Here is a 17,812-nt window from a genome sequence, read left to right as displayed (position 1 = left end):
TCAAACTGAAGTGTTTATGCTTTCAGTCCGTGTAGCTGCTGATACTTAACACGTGAGTGTTGTCTGAAGAAGAGGACTCTGTTGCCATGGTAATCCCTGCATGAATGGATGCTCTTAGCCTCGTTTTGTTATTATTTTTCTCTAATTCTCAGAATTTTCCCCAAGTCTGAAAATAACACACCAGGACATAATCACTATCATGTTTTAGCAAATAAACGGTCTCTAATTTTACGGCAGTTTGGTTTTAATGGAGAGAGAAAGAAAACTCGAGGAAAAAAACAGGTGAAAGTTTCACAGCATTGACTTGTTTGTGAGCAAACTTTCAGACTGGGCAGGCCTAATGATGATGTCCCTCTGTGTAAGTCATCGTCTGTTCTTTAATGTAGAAAAGCCTTTTTAAAAGCTGCCTTCGGCTCGTGTGCAGCCTGACACAGTGTTATCTCTGGGATTTCCCTCAGGTCTGCTGAAAGTGTCCTTAAAGTTGAATATTGTGACAAAGTGAATGTAACAGTGAGACTGAGCTGCTCCGTCTGTTTCTGCTGACTTCAGCTCCTTAAACATCCTGATTTATCAGCACTGCAGGGACACGAATGTCACTGTTACAGAGACGCACACACAGAGCAGGAATGTGACTGAATATCACTGACAGGAAAAACACCTTCAGCCTCAAACATGCAGTCAGCTGCTGCACTGGCCTAATGACAGACGTGAGCTGAGCTCAGGGAGCAGCAGAGGGTGGAGGCTCATTTCATACGTCTTTAAACTCAGCAGTGTGAAATCCAAAGAGACTGACATGTGACAGAGAAAAGCATCAGTGCTGTCGGCTCCAGCCTCACTTTATAGTTTGCTTTTATTTCTCTGGATGATGCAGGGAGCCTGGCTCAGCAGCTGCTGTCATGTTGTAACCGTGTTCCTGTGACTGTACTGTGATAACTCTGTGACCATGTGATGGACTTACTGTTGATGCTGTCCTGTATTAAAGTGTTACTGCAGCCGACCTGTCTGTGTGTCACTGTCTGTGGACTGCAGCGTCTTCAGCAGCAGCTGTTTGCTGTTTGCACCATCCGCTCAGATATTCTTCAGTTTAAACGTCTTTATTTCATCTGTGCTTAATACTCAACAATGAGGCTACATCGAATGTTAAATGTCTTGTTATTCTCCTCAACTCAGAAACTGCTAAAATATAATGACACTCAAACTGGAGTGTTGTAAAAATTGTGTGTATGTGTGTGTGGGGGGGCTTTAGGAAGGCAGCAGCGATGGTGTGAATGAATGCAGCAGCCCAACCCACCAGGCTCTGATTGATGCAGCTGGCCTCCAAGGCCCCATGTGTGTGTGCAAAATAGCCAATTACTACATTACACTTTACTACACTAACGAGTAAAGAGGACTGTTAGCCTGTCAGCTTGTGGAGCATCAAATATCACTGCAGCGACAATCAGCACGTAGCACATGAACACAGTAACAGGAAGCTAGCATGGCTAATGCTAACTGCTAATGAAGGCACAGCTAGCATGTGTCGTCAGTGACCGGGCATGCTTGCTCTTCTATATGTTGATGCTATGCTAGAGCGTTGACAGTTCCTGTTATCCATGATTCACACCAGGGGCGTCACACTGACTTTACATGGGGGGCGACAGACAGCCCCCTTTGACCTTAATGGGCCGGACCAGTGGAACTTCCTGTCACTGTGAAGGAGTCACATATTTAACTGTTTTTCTACATGATGAAGAAAAAGTCACAATGACAGAAATCTGTCAGCACGACTCTTTAAACTGTCAGAAATCAAATGACAGAAAAATAGCTCATAGCTCATCTTTAGTCTTAAAAACCTGAAGTTTCTATAGCATAAAGTGAAAAAAGAAGGTTTTCTGCCTTTAAAAGTTTATTGCTAAATTACTTTGTGTACTATGAATAAGTAAGGTTTGTATCTGCAAGAAAAGCTGTAAAACTATGAAAATTCAAAATGTCTGCTTGTGCTTGATTGTTGTGAGCAGCAGATCAAACAAGTTAAAATAATCAATTATAATCGGGCTGATTCTTATGTATCACCTTGCTACTCTCAACACGTGCCACATTCACACAAGCACTGTTTCTATGCTTTAAGTGCTTACTAACTACCATTCACACACATTCATACTGCGATGGATGCACCAGAGAAAACTTGGTGTTAATATCTTGCCCAAGAATATTTGGCATGCAGAGTAGGGGGAGCCAGGGATTGAACCACCAACCTTCCGATCAGTAGATGACCCGCTCTGAGCTACAGCCGTCCCCAATGTAATGTCTAATTATTATTGTAGAGGCTAAGCCTACGCTTGAAGCCACTGAGGTGGTCGTTAACGGGGATGACGCGATGTCACTGGTATGCATGAATTAAGTTCACAGTCCAATAAATCCAGCAGTATGTATCTTGTCCTTTTTGGTCTTTATTCCGTATCGACATAGCATAACAGCACAACGGTCACAAACTGTTTGCCTTCTCAATGACACACCTGACGCCGATTACGTGCGTCTACCTTAAATACCTTTACATTACATAATCAAAACAGAAAAAGGTGACCTCTAGTGACCACATAAGGTATTAACCCAAGAATGGCTCCTACAATTATAAAGAGCTTTTAAGGTACATTCAGACCTGTGCGACTCACTCAGACTCTTAACTGTAGCTCTGTGCTACATGCTGACATTTCTGCTAATCAAACTTTGAATAAAATTTATTTAATCTAATATTCAACTCTGAACTCTAACTTTAGTACTTTTAACAGAGGCTATTTTTATGCAGTGTTTTCATAAAAGCCTTATTTTTATGTATTTGCTTCTACCAGGGAGAACACATGAGGTTAAAGGACAAGTTAGAGACCTTTTGTCTCTACAATGGAGAACAGCTTTTTAAACTCTGCACTCAGCTTTGTGTCTCCAACATCACTGATATACAGACAGATTGATATATGGACCTGCAGCGGAGTTTAGGCCCAGACATGGCTAGTGACGTCAGACCTGATGGATTAAAAAAGTTAAATTTAATTGAATCTAATAACTTTAATCTCAGCCAAACCGATTTACTCACGAACAAATAAAACACTGAAAAAGCCAAACAATAACATTTTTAAGTTATCAAAGTGATTTATATATCATGTTTAACCCGAGTAGTGAAAGACCGCGGGGCTTTGAAGACGATGTGTCGGTCGGCTCAGATATTTGAAGTTCACACAGCTACATTCTCACCTGAAAACGTGTTAAAAGTTTTTTGCAAACAAGAAAGAGAAATAAGAGCAATATTAAAACTAAGTCGCTGCCGCCATTGGTGGAAACTGGAATTGGCTGGGCCACGCTATGAATTCTGCGATATGGTTTTTCAATTTTGTTGTCCGGGTGGAATATCGGGAGAAATTCAGGAGAATGGTGGCTCCAGGAGGTTTTCGGGAGGGGCACTGAAATTCGGGATTCTCCCGGAAAAATGTATGGTTGTGGCAACATCACTAACCTTGTCAAACACCTCAGAGTAAATCATATCACAGAATATGACGAGCGTATGTTGAGGCGAACTGAAGAGGAGGAGAGGGACAGGTGCTGCTAGGGCGAGACAGACGTCTCTCACGGAGTCCTTTAGTGCTCCAGGCAGGCAACGTGTTCAAATAGCACAACTTCAGTTTTTTTATTTCTATATGATGAACTCTGGATTATTAAGTGATAAGAACAAGTAATCTGATGCCCTGTAATCATTATGATGCTATAATTTGAGATACAATAAATAAAATAAGTTTATGTACAAAGTATCGTATCGTATCAGTATCGTCGATACCATCCTGAATTTAGGGCTATGGAGCGTGATGTCACGGGGGTGGGCGTGGAAAGGATTTTGGCCCGATCCGCCATTTTTGGGGTCTAGCGCAAGTGAAAAGGGAGCGAAGTCACACACAACAGCCACGGTTTGTATTTGCTGTGTGGTCGGCTGCAATGTTCGATCACACGACCGGCAAGAGAATAAGGTTGGAAATGGTTTATCTTTTCATTCTTTCCCAACCTGGAAGCAACATGAGGCGCCTAGCCTGGATAGCAGCTGTGAGACGAGCTGACGTGCAGTTCTCTTCCATCTCCAAATATCTGTTGGTGCTCCAGACATTTTCATTCCGGTAAGTTCTAACTATGTTCATATCACTCTTTATAGCCTATTAGTTTTATTTTCTATGCGCTCTGAGCTCATAGCAAATTAGAACAAACATCCTAATGAGTGATTTTGCAGAACTACCTTCTATTTATAGAGTTGCTAATTATTTGGCATTATTGCAGCACCAGGTGGAGCACCAGTCTGATCACAGGTTGGAGGAAACATGGTGGATGGTCACGTGAGCTGTAGTCAGCTGATAAACAATCAGATCAAACACAGAAAACAGGATGAAGCTTCATCACAAACAAGACATACATGAGTATAAAACATGTCAGACTGAAAATGAGACGTCAACAGCATCACAAACAATGTTTAAAGCTTCCACGTGGTTTTACATTTTCTACATGGAAACAGGAAGTGCTGCTTTTAATTTGAAAAGTCACATTTATGGATGTGGACGTGGAAAAGTACAAATCTGGCAGCCTTTGTTGGACATGAAGTCGGTAATGTGTCTGCGTGACAGCTGTGGAAGCACAGGAGCAACGTCTGTGGGAAAATTCACAAAGCAACACGTCTATACCACTCTGACATGTTTGAAGATTTTTCACAATAAAATCCATGATTTGGTTTAAATGAAACTTTCTTCACCTTGTAAGGAAACATTTTGTGGACACGATTGTTTTCCAGCTAACAAAGTTAGTCCAGTGAGAGACAGCAGGAGGAGCAGAGGTCAGCTCATTGTGACAGCGGTCAAACAGATGTGATGGGTAACAGCACACACAGGTGTGTTTCATCTCCACACACACAAACCACAGCAACACTGACTCCACACTCAGCCTCCCAGTGACTGTGAGCTTACCCGTGTCACCGGTGCCACCCACTGTGGACCCCTCTGTGTCATGTGATGGCAATACAGGATGTTTTCCACAAACAGCTCCACACTTAGTCCTGGCTTCAGTGGGTGAGTCCATCCAGCAGAGATGTGGAGACACAAAGCTGCTGGACAGTTTGAGGTGTTACATTTCAGTTCAGGTTCATGTTTGTGCACTAGAATCAGATGTAGAAGTTTCAGCATGAAAGCACTCGATGATGGGCAGCTTGATTGAGAGAGGGTGAGAGAAAGAAAAAAACAACCCACGGCTCGCGTCGTTCACGTCGAAGATCCAGCTCTAAGTTAAAGTCTGAGTTCAGCTCGTCGGCTCATGGAAACACTGATTTCCTTTTATTAATGAGGCGTCTGTGGGAACAGGTAGGAGGCTCCTGATTGGTTCATAAGGTGTGAATAAATGTGTCATGTAGATGGAAGCAAAGCCACATCAGGCCTTAGAAAGAATTCATGAAGGTCTGAAATCTGTCTGCAGTGCAGTGGAGTGATCTCCTACCTTTGAATGGCTTCAGGCCTCAAGCAGAGGGAAAAGAATGAAGATATAAACTTTGTAGCTAAAAACAAAGCTCAGTGTCAAATTTGGATCATTATCACTTAATTTAGTTTGGACAATCCACCAATCACAGAGCTCCATCAGAGACCTTACAGCACAGGTGTCGAACTCCAGGCCTCGAGGGCCGGCGTCCTGCAGGTTGTGGATGTGTCCTTGATCCAACACAGCTGATTTAAATGTCTAAAATACCTCCTCAACATGTCTCAAAGTTCTCCAGAAGCCTGGTAATGAACAAATCATTTTAATCAGGTGTGTTGACCCAGGGTGATATCTAAAACCTGCAGGACACTGGCCCTCGGGGCCTGGAGTTCGACACCTCTGCCTTACAGTAACTGTTGTTGTTACACTATCTCTTACCGTATATTACTAAATCTCCATTTGCACTATTTGCTTATTTGCACTACTCTGCCTGGTTTACACTCAATGTCATTTACCCTTACTTGAATATTGTATATTGTATAGCTTTCTTGTTATACGTAAAATTGTATTGTATTTATTTAAATTTTTACTTTTTAATTATTTTATTTGCATTTTTTAATCACTCTCTTATATTTAAATGTTCATTTGCTATTTTATCTAGGGTTTGAGAGTAACGAAATTTCTATTCTCTGTATGTCCTGTACATGTGGCAGAATTGACAAATAAAGTTGACTTGACTTGACTACATTCACCAGCAGAGCTTTGATCGCACTTCTCTCCACGACCACTAGATGTCCCCACACTCTGTGCTGACTCCAATGATCAGAGCTGCTGAGCCTGTTTGCAGACAGAGGAGGAGCTCCTGGTGATCCGTGTGGCACTAAAAAGCTCTGATAACGTCCATCCAGCAGCTGATAACAGGGACATTTGGTGCCATGTCAGAGCTGCACAGTCAATCATCCGTTTGGCTCTTTAGTTTGAAGAGTTCAAAGCAGCAGCAGAGAATCTAAAGTGTGTCACACAGCACCAAGTTTCCTTTGGTCACATATGAAATGTGAGTCCGAGCTTCAGCTACACAACAACACACACAGCAGCTGATTGTAACATGAGCTCATCTGAAAGGCACCAAGAAGAATCCAGAGATTTGAAAGTTGCTGCTTTGGATTGTTAGTTTGATCTGAATCAGAATCCAGTGTTTGATGGAAATCTCCTCCTGCTGCACTTCAACACATTAAAGAGAGAGAGATGAAAGAAAAGCTGATGATGAGAGCAGAGAGAGGAAGGTGTACTTACCGTGCAGGAGGATCACAAACACCACAAACATCTTCATGTTCCTGTCAAACTCAGAGACTCTTTAAAAGCCCTTCAGGACATCAGCTCACAGCAGCTTCACTTTCCTCTGCTGATCATCTACTGACACTCTCACACTGCTTCACTGTCACAGCTCAGAGTTCAGCTTCACACTTTGTTAAAGCACATCTGTGGAATGAAGTCCGGCCGGCCACAGATCACTTCTGAGGAAAGAGGAGGACGTCGGCTTTCCTCCTAGTTTCACGCCCGAGTTCTCCAAACACAATCGGGGTGGCTGCAGCAGGTGGAGCAGGTCATCTACGAAGTGGATGGTTGGCAGTTCAATCACTCTGCATGCCAAACGATCCTGAGCCCCCACTTCCTCTGTGATGTGTAGAAAAAGTGCTCGTATGACTGGGTGATTGGGGCTTGCTGTGCAGAGTGTGCAGAATCGACTAGAGCTGTAAAACAATCTGTCTGTTTACAGTGACACGCACAAAGCTCCGCCTTCAGTCCTGACACTGAAACATCCACTGAAGCTACAATGATGCAGATGTGACCCTCAGCAGCTTGATTTCCTCTCCATAGATGTGTTTCCATGCAGATCATGGACATAAAGGCTGCTCTGAGAAAAAAGCAACGAATCAGACAAATCATTAGGTACAGGACCTTTAACATCTGCAGATTTATTTATTTAGATTCACTTTCTCCTGTTCAGTCATTACTTTCTTAAAAAAAACAACATGCCTGTGAGACCCTGATGCTCAAAGAAATCTCATTATTAATTAATGCTTAAATTTTAAATCCAATTTAAAATGTATTTTTATTGACAGGCTGTTTCACACCTCCAATTAAAGAACTACTTCTAGAAGCTCTTACTTTATGCAGTGAGCTGTGATAATATCATTATATTTATAACCTTCCTTTTATTTAACACAGTCCTGAAGAAGATATTTAGAAAGCAGTCCAGAGCTGTTTCTGCATTGAATTTCAAAACAAATTGAAGGATTTTTTTGTTTGAATTCTAAATGAGTCTTATGTGACTGCTTCAAATACTATAAGTATTACTAGTGCTGCTTCTGTTCTTCATATTACTGTTTATTGTCCTCTCAGACCAACAGGCGGAGGTGAAGGTGGAGGAGGGGTCATAGTTTGTCACCCTAGCCTGCAGAACAAAGTCTGAGCTGAGGACACCACAGTGGAGTGGACTCACTCTGACTTTGGACTCATGATGGTCCATGTGCATCCAAATGACAGTAAACAAGCAGGACAACCTCTACTGTGGTTGCACGAATATAAACAAAGACCTGCTGAGAACTTGAGACCTCAGTCTGACCCTGAAACTCCACACACACACACACACACACACACACACACACACACACACACACACACACACACACACACACACACACACACACACACACACGGATACATCTGCACCATCTACAGGGACAAAGACTTCCTGAGACAGAAAGTATGCTGCAGGTCAAAGGTCAGTTGGGATTAGGAAAAAAGTGAAATCGTAAACAGGATAAAAGCAGTGTGAGAGGGCTGTTACTTTTATACTTGATAATAAAACGAACAGATGCAATGAGAGTTATGTTTCTAAGGAAGTAAATGACATGAGAGTGAATATAAACAACCGTACACATCCCTACGACTTGTTTTGGAGGTAGGACTCACCAAGGTTCAGTGTTAGATCCTGGGCGAGGCAGATCTAATTTAAGAATAGATGGGATTGGCTGTCGGAGGGTCGCTTTTTTGAACTGCAGGTCCTTGAAGGGTAATACAGTAGAGGATATTTACATAGAGGATCTCTATGTAAATATCCGATAGCAGCTACTACCACCACAGACTGTTTTCCTTCGTGGTCATGAAGGAAAACGCTCGGCTGGCATTTAAAAGGGCAATTTTATTCCCTTCAAGGACCTGAAGCTACATAAAGCACCCCCCAACAGCTGAACCCATCTGCTCTCTGATTGGATTGTTACATTTGTGATTGACATGACATTGACCAATCAGCTGAAAGGAAGAAAAATCAGGTCAAAATTCGTACTCGTAGGTTGAGAGTCACACACAGCCAGGGAACCTGAGTGCAGAGATTTAAACATAGTTGTTTGCTTTGTATCTGTAAACAGACCTTAACAAAATCAACTTGTAACTTGTGTAAAAAATCTTTACAAACAAAATTCTCATCTGTAGATGCACAAAAATAAAATTTTCAAAAATTTTGGTTTACAAGGGTACAAAACTCTCACAGACACACAACACAATGTTCACATTAAGTGGTGAAGGAAACACTTACTATAACAGCTTACTATTGTGCAGTCAAGAGTCCATGTTTCAGTGTTCAAACACCTGTCTTGGGTTTCTGAAGCTAATTTGTCACCTGTGAGGACTCTGGGACAAACACACAGCTTGCAGTTCATTTCTACATCTGTTTGTGTTTCCTCAGTTTCCCAGCATGCCCTGGCTGTGGTGGTGGAGGTGAATGAGGGGGAAAGATCTGTCCTGCTGCCCTGTATGTACTCAGGTTTCATACCTGTGGACCCCACAATGATGTGGAATCGCAGTGATCTTCATCCCAAATCCGTCCACCTACGACGAGGAGGAGGAGATGATCTCAGAGGACAAAACTGGCGTTACAGCAGACGCACATCGGTGAGGCGTGATGCTCTGCACACTTTAGACTTCAGCCTCACTCTGAAAAAACCACAACTGATCGACAGTAGCAGCTACACCTGCTCCATCAGTGCTGGGAGAGAGGAACAGACACTGACAGATATACAGCTGCAGGTCAAAGGTCAGCAACAAACACCTGCTTATCATGCAGGTCAGGAGTCAGTACTGTAGACGGATCAGAGCTTAAACTCAAAGTCTTCTGCCAATCCTTTAAAACAAACAACAGCGTTTTAGATCTAAGCTCCATGGTCGTCACAAAGCAGACGAAAAATGAGGAGAACACTTTGTATAAAAACTGCAGAGATCATTCATGATATTTTCTTTTTTCTGATGAAAGTTTTTAGTTGTAAAAACTGTGTAACACTCTTCAGGGATGCTGAGGTTTTTCACCACTTGCTGGCTCCCAGTGAAACCCAAGACCTCATTAAAAAAAGCTAACAAGCAAAGTAAAATGCTGAGTTCAACCAGCTGTTGTTAAACTTGTCTGCTGACTCCCAAAGGATCATGTGGATGTGGGATACTGTCCAAGGGCAGGTTACCTAGGGCCTGCTTTAGGGTGTCCTGCTATCATCAGCAATGTTAGCATCACTGACAGGTAGGAGTCCAGTTCCTTAGCTGACCTTTGTGTAGCCCTGCCATGTCTCTGATATTTACACATTCACTGAAAGTAGTAGCATGACCTATATTTGGCCATTTATATCCACAGTTACTTTTGTTTTCAGCTTTTAACTTAGTTTAACTCAGGGCAAGCAAATTCTGCTCGGACACTTTTGATCTGATCTGTGGGGTTCTGCAAGGCTCAATTCTGAGTCCATTATTTTTTATTTTACATCCTTTATTTAGCTGAGGTCATTAAATGTTATCAATTCTATGCTGATGGCATCCAGCTGTCTGTCTTTTAAGCCTTGCCATCTGGATAGGCTGCCCAGTAATGGTAATCTTGTTGTATTTGATTCTTCTCTGAGCTTTGACTCAGATGCAAAATCTCTATGGGGTCTGTTTTATATAGAAAAGTACAGACAAGAGACACGAGCTGCGTTTGTTCTGCAGGCTCTTCCTCATCTGAGGTACAGGAGAGTTGCAACGGCCTATCACACTCACAGCTACTTCTCCCTTGTGGCGATGCTGCGCAATTACATCATCATAGCTTCAACTGAAAAGAGCAAAAGCACAATGAAATAAGGCCTTTTACATGAATAAATGTTTAAACCAAATTACAATGTTGACCATACACTTGTAGGTGCCACACAAGCTCGAAGCACACTTCATTTATTTGCTTTACATCGACTCCCAGTTGATTTTAGAATTAGTTATAAAATTCTCTTACCTACATACAACAGTGTAGCACTCCAGCCTTGTTCTGTGGACTCCTTCAAAAGGCAGTTGAAAACGTTTCTGTCAGGTGTGTTTTTGTATTGCTTGAGCACTCTACAACTAACTTTCATTTTCTTACTTAGCCTTTATACCAATCATGTCACTGACCTGTTAGTCTAATTACATACACATGTTCAGCCAGCTGTTTCTTTTCAGTACCGCTTAGTTATGTTTAAATTACACTACATTTGCATGCTGAAAACCTTTATAAGCGTCTTTTAGAAAAGGTCTTTGTGTGCATTAAGCAATGTTTCCATGGCATCAAGGGTTTTTAATGTTGGAAATGACCAAATTATGATTAAATGGAATATTAGCATTAAAGATCCAGTTTAGTTTCATTGGACAAAAAGAAACGCTAAATGTATTACAACAGAGTTAGAGGTCAGCAACATTAATGCTCAGCTCCCAGATGTCTAGTCGATTTTGTGATTTATTGTCCTCTCAGACCAGCAGGTGGAGGTGAAGGTGGAGGAAGGCTCAGACTCCGTCATCCTGCCCTGCAAAACAAAACCTGACCTGCCTGATGACACCACAGTGGAGTGGACTCACTCTGACCCAGAACTCTGGATAGTCCATGTGTATTTAAACAGAAGTGACCACCTTAAGAAACAGGACGGCCTTTACAGAGACCGAACAAAGATGAATGAAGACCTGCTGAGAACTGGAGACCTCAGTCTGACCCTGAAACACCCCACAGAGAGAGACAGTGGAGGATACATCTGCACCATCTACAGGGACAAAAACATCCTGAGACAGAAAGTAGTGCTGCAGGTCAAAGGTCAGAGATATATATCAAAGGTTCTGTATATGTAAGCCATACTTGTGATATCATTATTATTATGTTTTAACATTAGGCTCTTTTATTGTTTTCTACATAGAGCGGTTTCCATCCTGGGGCATAGCGCTCCCAATTATTCTGGTTCTCGTTGTTTCTGGAGGTCTGTTATTTTATTTCATGTCAGGTGAGTCCCTCCTACATTACCCATAACACTGACGCTTAGCAGGTATCCTTCCAGATTTTGGTTATGTAGGTAGCTTCAGGGTTAATCCTGGGTTTTCTGTGCTATGAAGGTGGTTCATTTTTTAACAGGGAAAATCGCCATGGTAACATATGCTGTGAATCTCCAAAAGTTGATTCTGTTCATCTGGACGTTGTGTTTTGTGGGAGAAACATTTCGTCACTCATCCAAGTGACTTCTCTGCTGGGGAAATACATTTGACTAAAACCCCCTAAATGACATGCAAACTGTGCGTTGCATTGTTACAGGAATGTCAGTGCAACAAGTTGAGGACTTGTATAAACATGTATAAACCCCGCCCCTTTCATGTGAACTTGCAGGATAAACTCTGGGTTAACTTAAATGATTCATGTGACCTTCTATCAGAATCGCAATGATGGACTAAGTGAATCCAGGTAACAGAAAGATATTCTGGGCATGTTGAACTGTTTTTGTAGTTTAGTGTCAGAAGTTGAAAGAGTTGAGAGTTACAAACAGCTGATACAGAGAGCTGAAGAGAAACTTCCAGGTTTGTTCCAGAAGTCAGAAAACCTCCTTCAGACTCAGTCATTGATCAGTGAAACAGCTCCACAACATGACTTTACTAAACAGCTTACACCTTTCATAAAGTCTTGCAAGAGTCAGCTTTCTATAGATATAAACAAAATGGAAATGTACTGATACGTGATCAGAATTACAATATTTCTGACTGCCTGATTCAAAATGAATCGAATTGTCGATCAAATCAATTCTGAAAATCAGCGACGATACCCAGCCCTAATCATGTTGTCCTTTGTTATTCTCTCAGTTTACCAGGTGGAGGTGAAATCGGGGGTGGAGTCTGTCCAGTTGCCCTGCAAAACCACAGTTAACCTGCCTGAAGACGCTAAAGTGGAGTGGAAGGACAACGATTACAGGACGGTCCATGTGTATCAGAACGGCTCTGACCAGCCTGAAGAACAGCACAAGGATTATAAAGGCCGAACAAAGATGAAGAGAAACCTGCTGGAACCTGGAGACCTCAGTCTGACCCTGAAATACCCCACAATCACACACACGTACACCTGCACCGTCCACAGCAGGGAGGGAAAGATCCTGCTGCTCTTTGTCAGTGGAGGTGAGTGCTGTAGATACAGGGCAGAGGTCAGAGGTCACTGTAAAAGCTCAGAGATGAACTGTGAGTGTCCACATCATCCATGAGACTTTCATGAGTTTCTCATAATGTTTGTTTAGCATGTGGCTAGCATACTGCTAAAGCTCAGTCAGTCCCACATATATGTGTACGCTGTTAGCGCTCACGTCTCAGTCACAATCACTACATGCATGTTTTTTTATGAAAACTTTCTGATATTCCACATAAACACACGTGGAAATATCACAAGTCTGAGTCGATGAAACAAGGAGTGGAATTGGAGGTAATGTTACCATCAGTGTTGATGTTGCTGTCTGTATCACTTACACATGCTTCACTGTCTTCTCAGTCCCCCAGAAGGAGGTGGATGCAGGAAAGGACTTTGTACAGCTGTCCTGTAAAACCACACTTGATTTACCTCATGATGCTGAAGTGGAGAGACGCTAACAGGAAGGTCCACGTGTATCAGGATGGCTGTGATCAGCCAGATAGACAGGATCAGGATTACAGAGGCCGAACAGAGATGAATAAAGACCTGCTGAAATCTGGAGACCTCAGTCTGACCCTGAAACACCCCACAGAGAGAGACACACAAGTCTACACCTGCACCGTCTACAGCCAAGAGGGAAACATCGTGTTTAAGAAAGCAGTGGGCAATCTGAGAGTCAAAGGTCAGAGAGGATTTTATTGGTTCACACACTGTGTTCTCTCTGTGTTAGACCTACACTATCTTATACAGGCTGCATGCTTTAGCCTAACGACAGCTGGGATAGACTCAACTATGACCCTGCACTGAAGAAGAAAAATACTGGGGCACCACTATCAGTGACGGAAAATAGAAACGGAAAGCATTATCTCACAGGATGAACCATTAATTGATTTATAATCAAATCATCCATAATGAGAAATCTAAGCAAGTTTTGATTAGATCATATAAAGACAGTAGTGTCATGGTTCCTGGATCATTGACCCAGTTTTGTGTTTTGTGGACTCTCAAGCTCTGCATTCAGTTTGTCTCCTGGTTGTTCTGTTGTTACAGTACATGTGCAATAATGTCCCAGCTGACACAGGCAGGAGGGAGAAAACATAATGTGAGGAGAAAATTGTTAGAAGACAAAGAAACTCAGACTCAAGATATCTTTTTCATGTACATATACATGGACGATCCCCCGTCCCTGGTCCGATCGGCTCTGCACCATTCAGCTACTGCCTACGTGTGCAGAACAGATGTTACACAGAGGAAAACCGCCCAGGGCTCTTAGCACATTCTTTATTTATACTTCAAGTAAGTTTCCACAGCAGTAGGAGTGGCATGTATGGAACTGATAATATCTCCTTAAAAGGAGATACCTTTAGCTTGTCTGTTGAAAAAGGAGATAGCTTGGTATGTATAGAAAACAAAACATTCCTTATAAGGAGAGAGACCGTTAACTTGTCTGTTAACACAGGAGGAAGTATCGTATGTCACAGCATTCCTCTGCACATATGTTTTCACTCCCTTTCTCTGTGGTGGTTCCAATTCACAAGCTCTTCTTCCTTTAAATGAAGCTACAAATAAACATAACACAAAACTCAAAAATCTTTCATCACATAATAAAGACAGACAACAAATAGAAACGCAATGAATCTCCGACTGCTACAGCTGCAACAGAAAAAGTAGAAAATAAAAGCACAGAGCATCTGGAAGACAACAATATGAAAGAGCCTGCAAGCGACCAGCGGACCCCGTCCCAGGCAGGGCACATGAGTGTACTAAGTTTAAAGTAGGGATTTGGAATTGATAAGAATTTAGTGATTCCGATTCCATTATCAATCAGATATTGATTTGGTTTCTGGTCGATTTTCATCGGCTCTCTGTGAGCGTGACCACCATCACTAAGCAGCAATAAATTATTTATCTAGTTAAGTACATGCTGTGTGATCAAATGTTTGTGCGTGTTGGAGCTATTTCCCTTCTTTGTTGCCATCAGGATTGGGGTCGTTACTTAAAAAAACACCACCACTCCCACCACCAACCGAGGCAGACACAATTCAATTCAATTCAATTCAATTTTATTTATATAGCGCCAAATCACAACAAAGGTCTTCACACAGATTCCCCAAAATGACACCTGCAGATCTCCAGCCCCCAGGAAGCCGCCAAACGACCACAGTCACAGAAAACCCCACAGCCAGCTGCAGGGCATACAGGGAGACAAGCCTCCAGCCGACCACCATCAGTGACCATGTAGTTCATTGATGGTGGTCGGCTGATCTGGTCAGTGATCAGTGAAACAAATTCATCCAGTTGTTTTTATGCAGACATTCTCCTCAAACTGATGTAATCTAGAAGTAAGTAAATGAGTCTGAAATTCCTCACAGAGTTACTGGAGGCCAACATGACGCCTCCAGACTAAGTATCTGGTTACAAACCAAGAGTTTTAGGACCGAGTACAATTACCTCAGTTTTATCTGAATAGCATGTATATAGTTATCAGCAGAGTTGTCTGTGGAGTACGTGCATGTGTTTGAGTGTGTAAGGCTCATTTTTCTGACATTACTGGATTATTCAAAATTTAAATGGGATACGTTAAGACTGTTACTTTTAATCATTCTCTCCGGGTGTTTATATTGAGGCTTTTAAAGCAGTTATGATGCCTAACAAGCAGATTACAGATTTGTACTTTTCCACAGAGTGCTTGTTCTTGGTCCAGCCATGACCAGTCTAATAGGTTTAATCCATTCTGAAACACAGCACTTTGTTGGATAAGAAGTAGTGTAAAGAATGTGGTAGTTGTAGATCACCACTGTGTTTTGGTTTTTGTAGAGTTTTTAAAGTTATTCTCAGGTGTCTATCTCAGAGGAACTCTACATCTTCGGTCAGGATGGATTATGAATGGAGAGATTTTTTTATAATCTTTGGGCAAGTGCAAAGTATTTTAAGGCTTACATTTGTGAGTGAGGTTGGGCAGTAGCTGGATGGAAGCGTAGGATCTTGGGCTGGTTTAAGAAGCAGACTAATGATGGCAGAGATCATGTTTGGAGATAGTGTGTGATTATTGTAAATCTGAATTACCATCTTGAAAAAAGAAGGTGCCAGTGTAGGCCAAAATGTAAAATGGCTGGAAAACCATGTGGACCTGGGGCTGTTTCAGAATTCAGACACTGAATGAGGTGAATCCAGAAAATGGTACATTAGTTGGATTAATCTGTGATGAGTATAAAGCTTCATAACAATCTTTAACATCTTTATGTATTTATTGTTGATCATGAGGAATCTTCCCAGTGGAAGCGTTTTTTCCTTATTTAGATTTAAGTGGTTTTGGGGGGAAATTTTCCAGATTTATTACCATGTTCAAGGTTCTCCAAACGCAGCTTTTGCATCAGAAACTGTTCGCTTGTGAATTATTTCATTCTAGTTTTAGTTTGTTGGTTTAGCTTGTTGTTGGCATCACAGGCAGAGTCTAATGATCGAATTTCTTGTTCAGTTCTAATACAAGCCTTTTTCCCTCCTTTGTCTTATGTGAACAATAAGATATTATGTTAGCCTTTCCAGCTTCCCATAGAACACACGGTGATATTCCTGGTGGGCCATTGTTATCTAAATATGTTGCCCATTCCTTTTTTGAAATAATTAATGAAGTCTTGTTCTTTAAGTAATGATGTATTTAATCTCCGGCTCCAGTGGTGTAAGTGAGCGTGTGACTGATGTACTGGTGATGTATATAATTGTGTTTCCCTGCTTTGCAAACATTTAAACTATATTCTTTGACTTACTGCATTAAGTCTCCCGTGTTCTGCGTATGAGTGCAATACATGAGATGTTCTTGTTTGTCTGTATCATGCTGTACATTAGACAGATAGCTGCTTCTAGTTAGATGTAGTAGAGAAGAGTATACAGCTGTGGTTCGTTGACCTGGTGTGAGGGGGTCAAATTAGTGTCAGGTCATACATGCAGAAATAATTGTCACTTCTCAGATGTGACAATTAAGACTCAGATGAATGAATCGTTTCTTGTCCTTTCTCCTGGCTCTCAGTATTATTGGAGATAAAGTATCTGAATTTCAGGAGCGGCCCCACACCTCCAAACACACCCCACGGTCCTATCTATATATGATCCCCCAGTTCTACAAGCTTTTCCTGCTCCACCCTTCAATCCTTTCACTTCTCATTAGTACATGGAATTGATTTGACTTTGATTTGTGTAACAAAGTGATTTCCACGTCTCCTTCATGATGTGACAGTGTCAGAGCTGAATGCACTTGTAGAGTATCATGTTTTTATGGCTCACATTTAAAGTGTTGCAGCTCTAATGTACAGCTGTCATATTAGAAATAGAAGCAGCTCTGATTTTAGTGCTCAAAGAAATCTATGAAGTGATGAATTCACACATGAACAGTTTTCTGCAGCGTTCCTCTCGGCCTTATTTGCAGCTCCACTCTTGTTTTTGGTCTATTGTTGTTGTTTGTCCTTGTCTGACTGTCTTGTCTCTGCAGGGAGAGTTCAGGTCCAGGATCAAACAGGGGACATCAGGAACAGAAGCAGCTCCATTGATCCGACTCCTCTGATGGCTGATCAATCAGTTTGATCTGTGTGTTCTTTGATTATTGATCAGTGATGTCAGAGTTATGTTGATGTCAGACGCTAAGCTTTTTCGATCCGGACATTGCTACGGTTGAACTCATCAAACGGGTTCTAGATCCAGATGAAGTTGATGATCATGACTGCAACCGTAATCTTATAACTGTAATGCCCAATGTGATGTGGTGTGAACACGTCAGCCGAATTGTGTTCAAACTGCTGAAGCTGCAGCCCGAGGATAGACTCACTGCCCGCATGTTATTGAATGACAACCAGTGGATATGGATTTCCCATGTGACTCCAG

General features: G+C 41.9%; 1 long non-coding RNA gene and 1 pseudogene across 1 annotated transcript; one reads left to right on the top strand and one right to left on the bottom strand.

Annotated features, from left to right (window-relative positions):
* LOC113019578 (protein NLRC3-like) overlaps positions 1–17,812 on the bottom strand; it is a 576,297-nt pseudogene that overhangs the window by 503,722 nt on the left and 54,763 nt on the right.
* On the top strand, positions 461–17,484 carry LOC113010248 (uncharacterized). The gene is made up of 3 exons (XR_003270309.1): positions 461–471; positions 4,836–4,840; positions 17,424–17,484. It is a non-coding gene; the product is annotated as an uncharacterized LOC113010248 (long non-coding RNA).

This window comes from Astatotilapia calliptera, chromosome 3 (assembly GCF_900246225.1).
Source record: "Astatotilapia calliptera chromosome 3, fAstCal1.2, whole genome shotgun sequence".
In the NCBI taxonomy this organism is placed as follows: Eukaryota; Metazoa; Chordata; class Actinopteri; order Cichliformes; family Cichlidae; genus Astatotilapia; species Astatotilapia calliptera.
The sequence above is the reverse complement of the archived record's forward strand: the minus strand, read 5'-3'. Positions and strand labels throughout refer to the sequence as shown.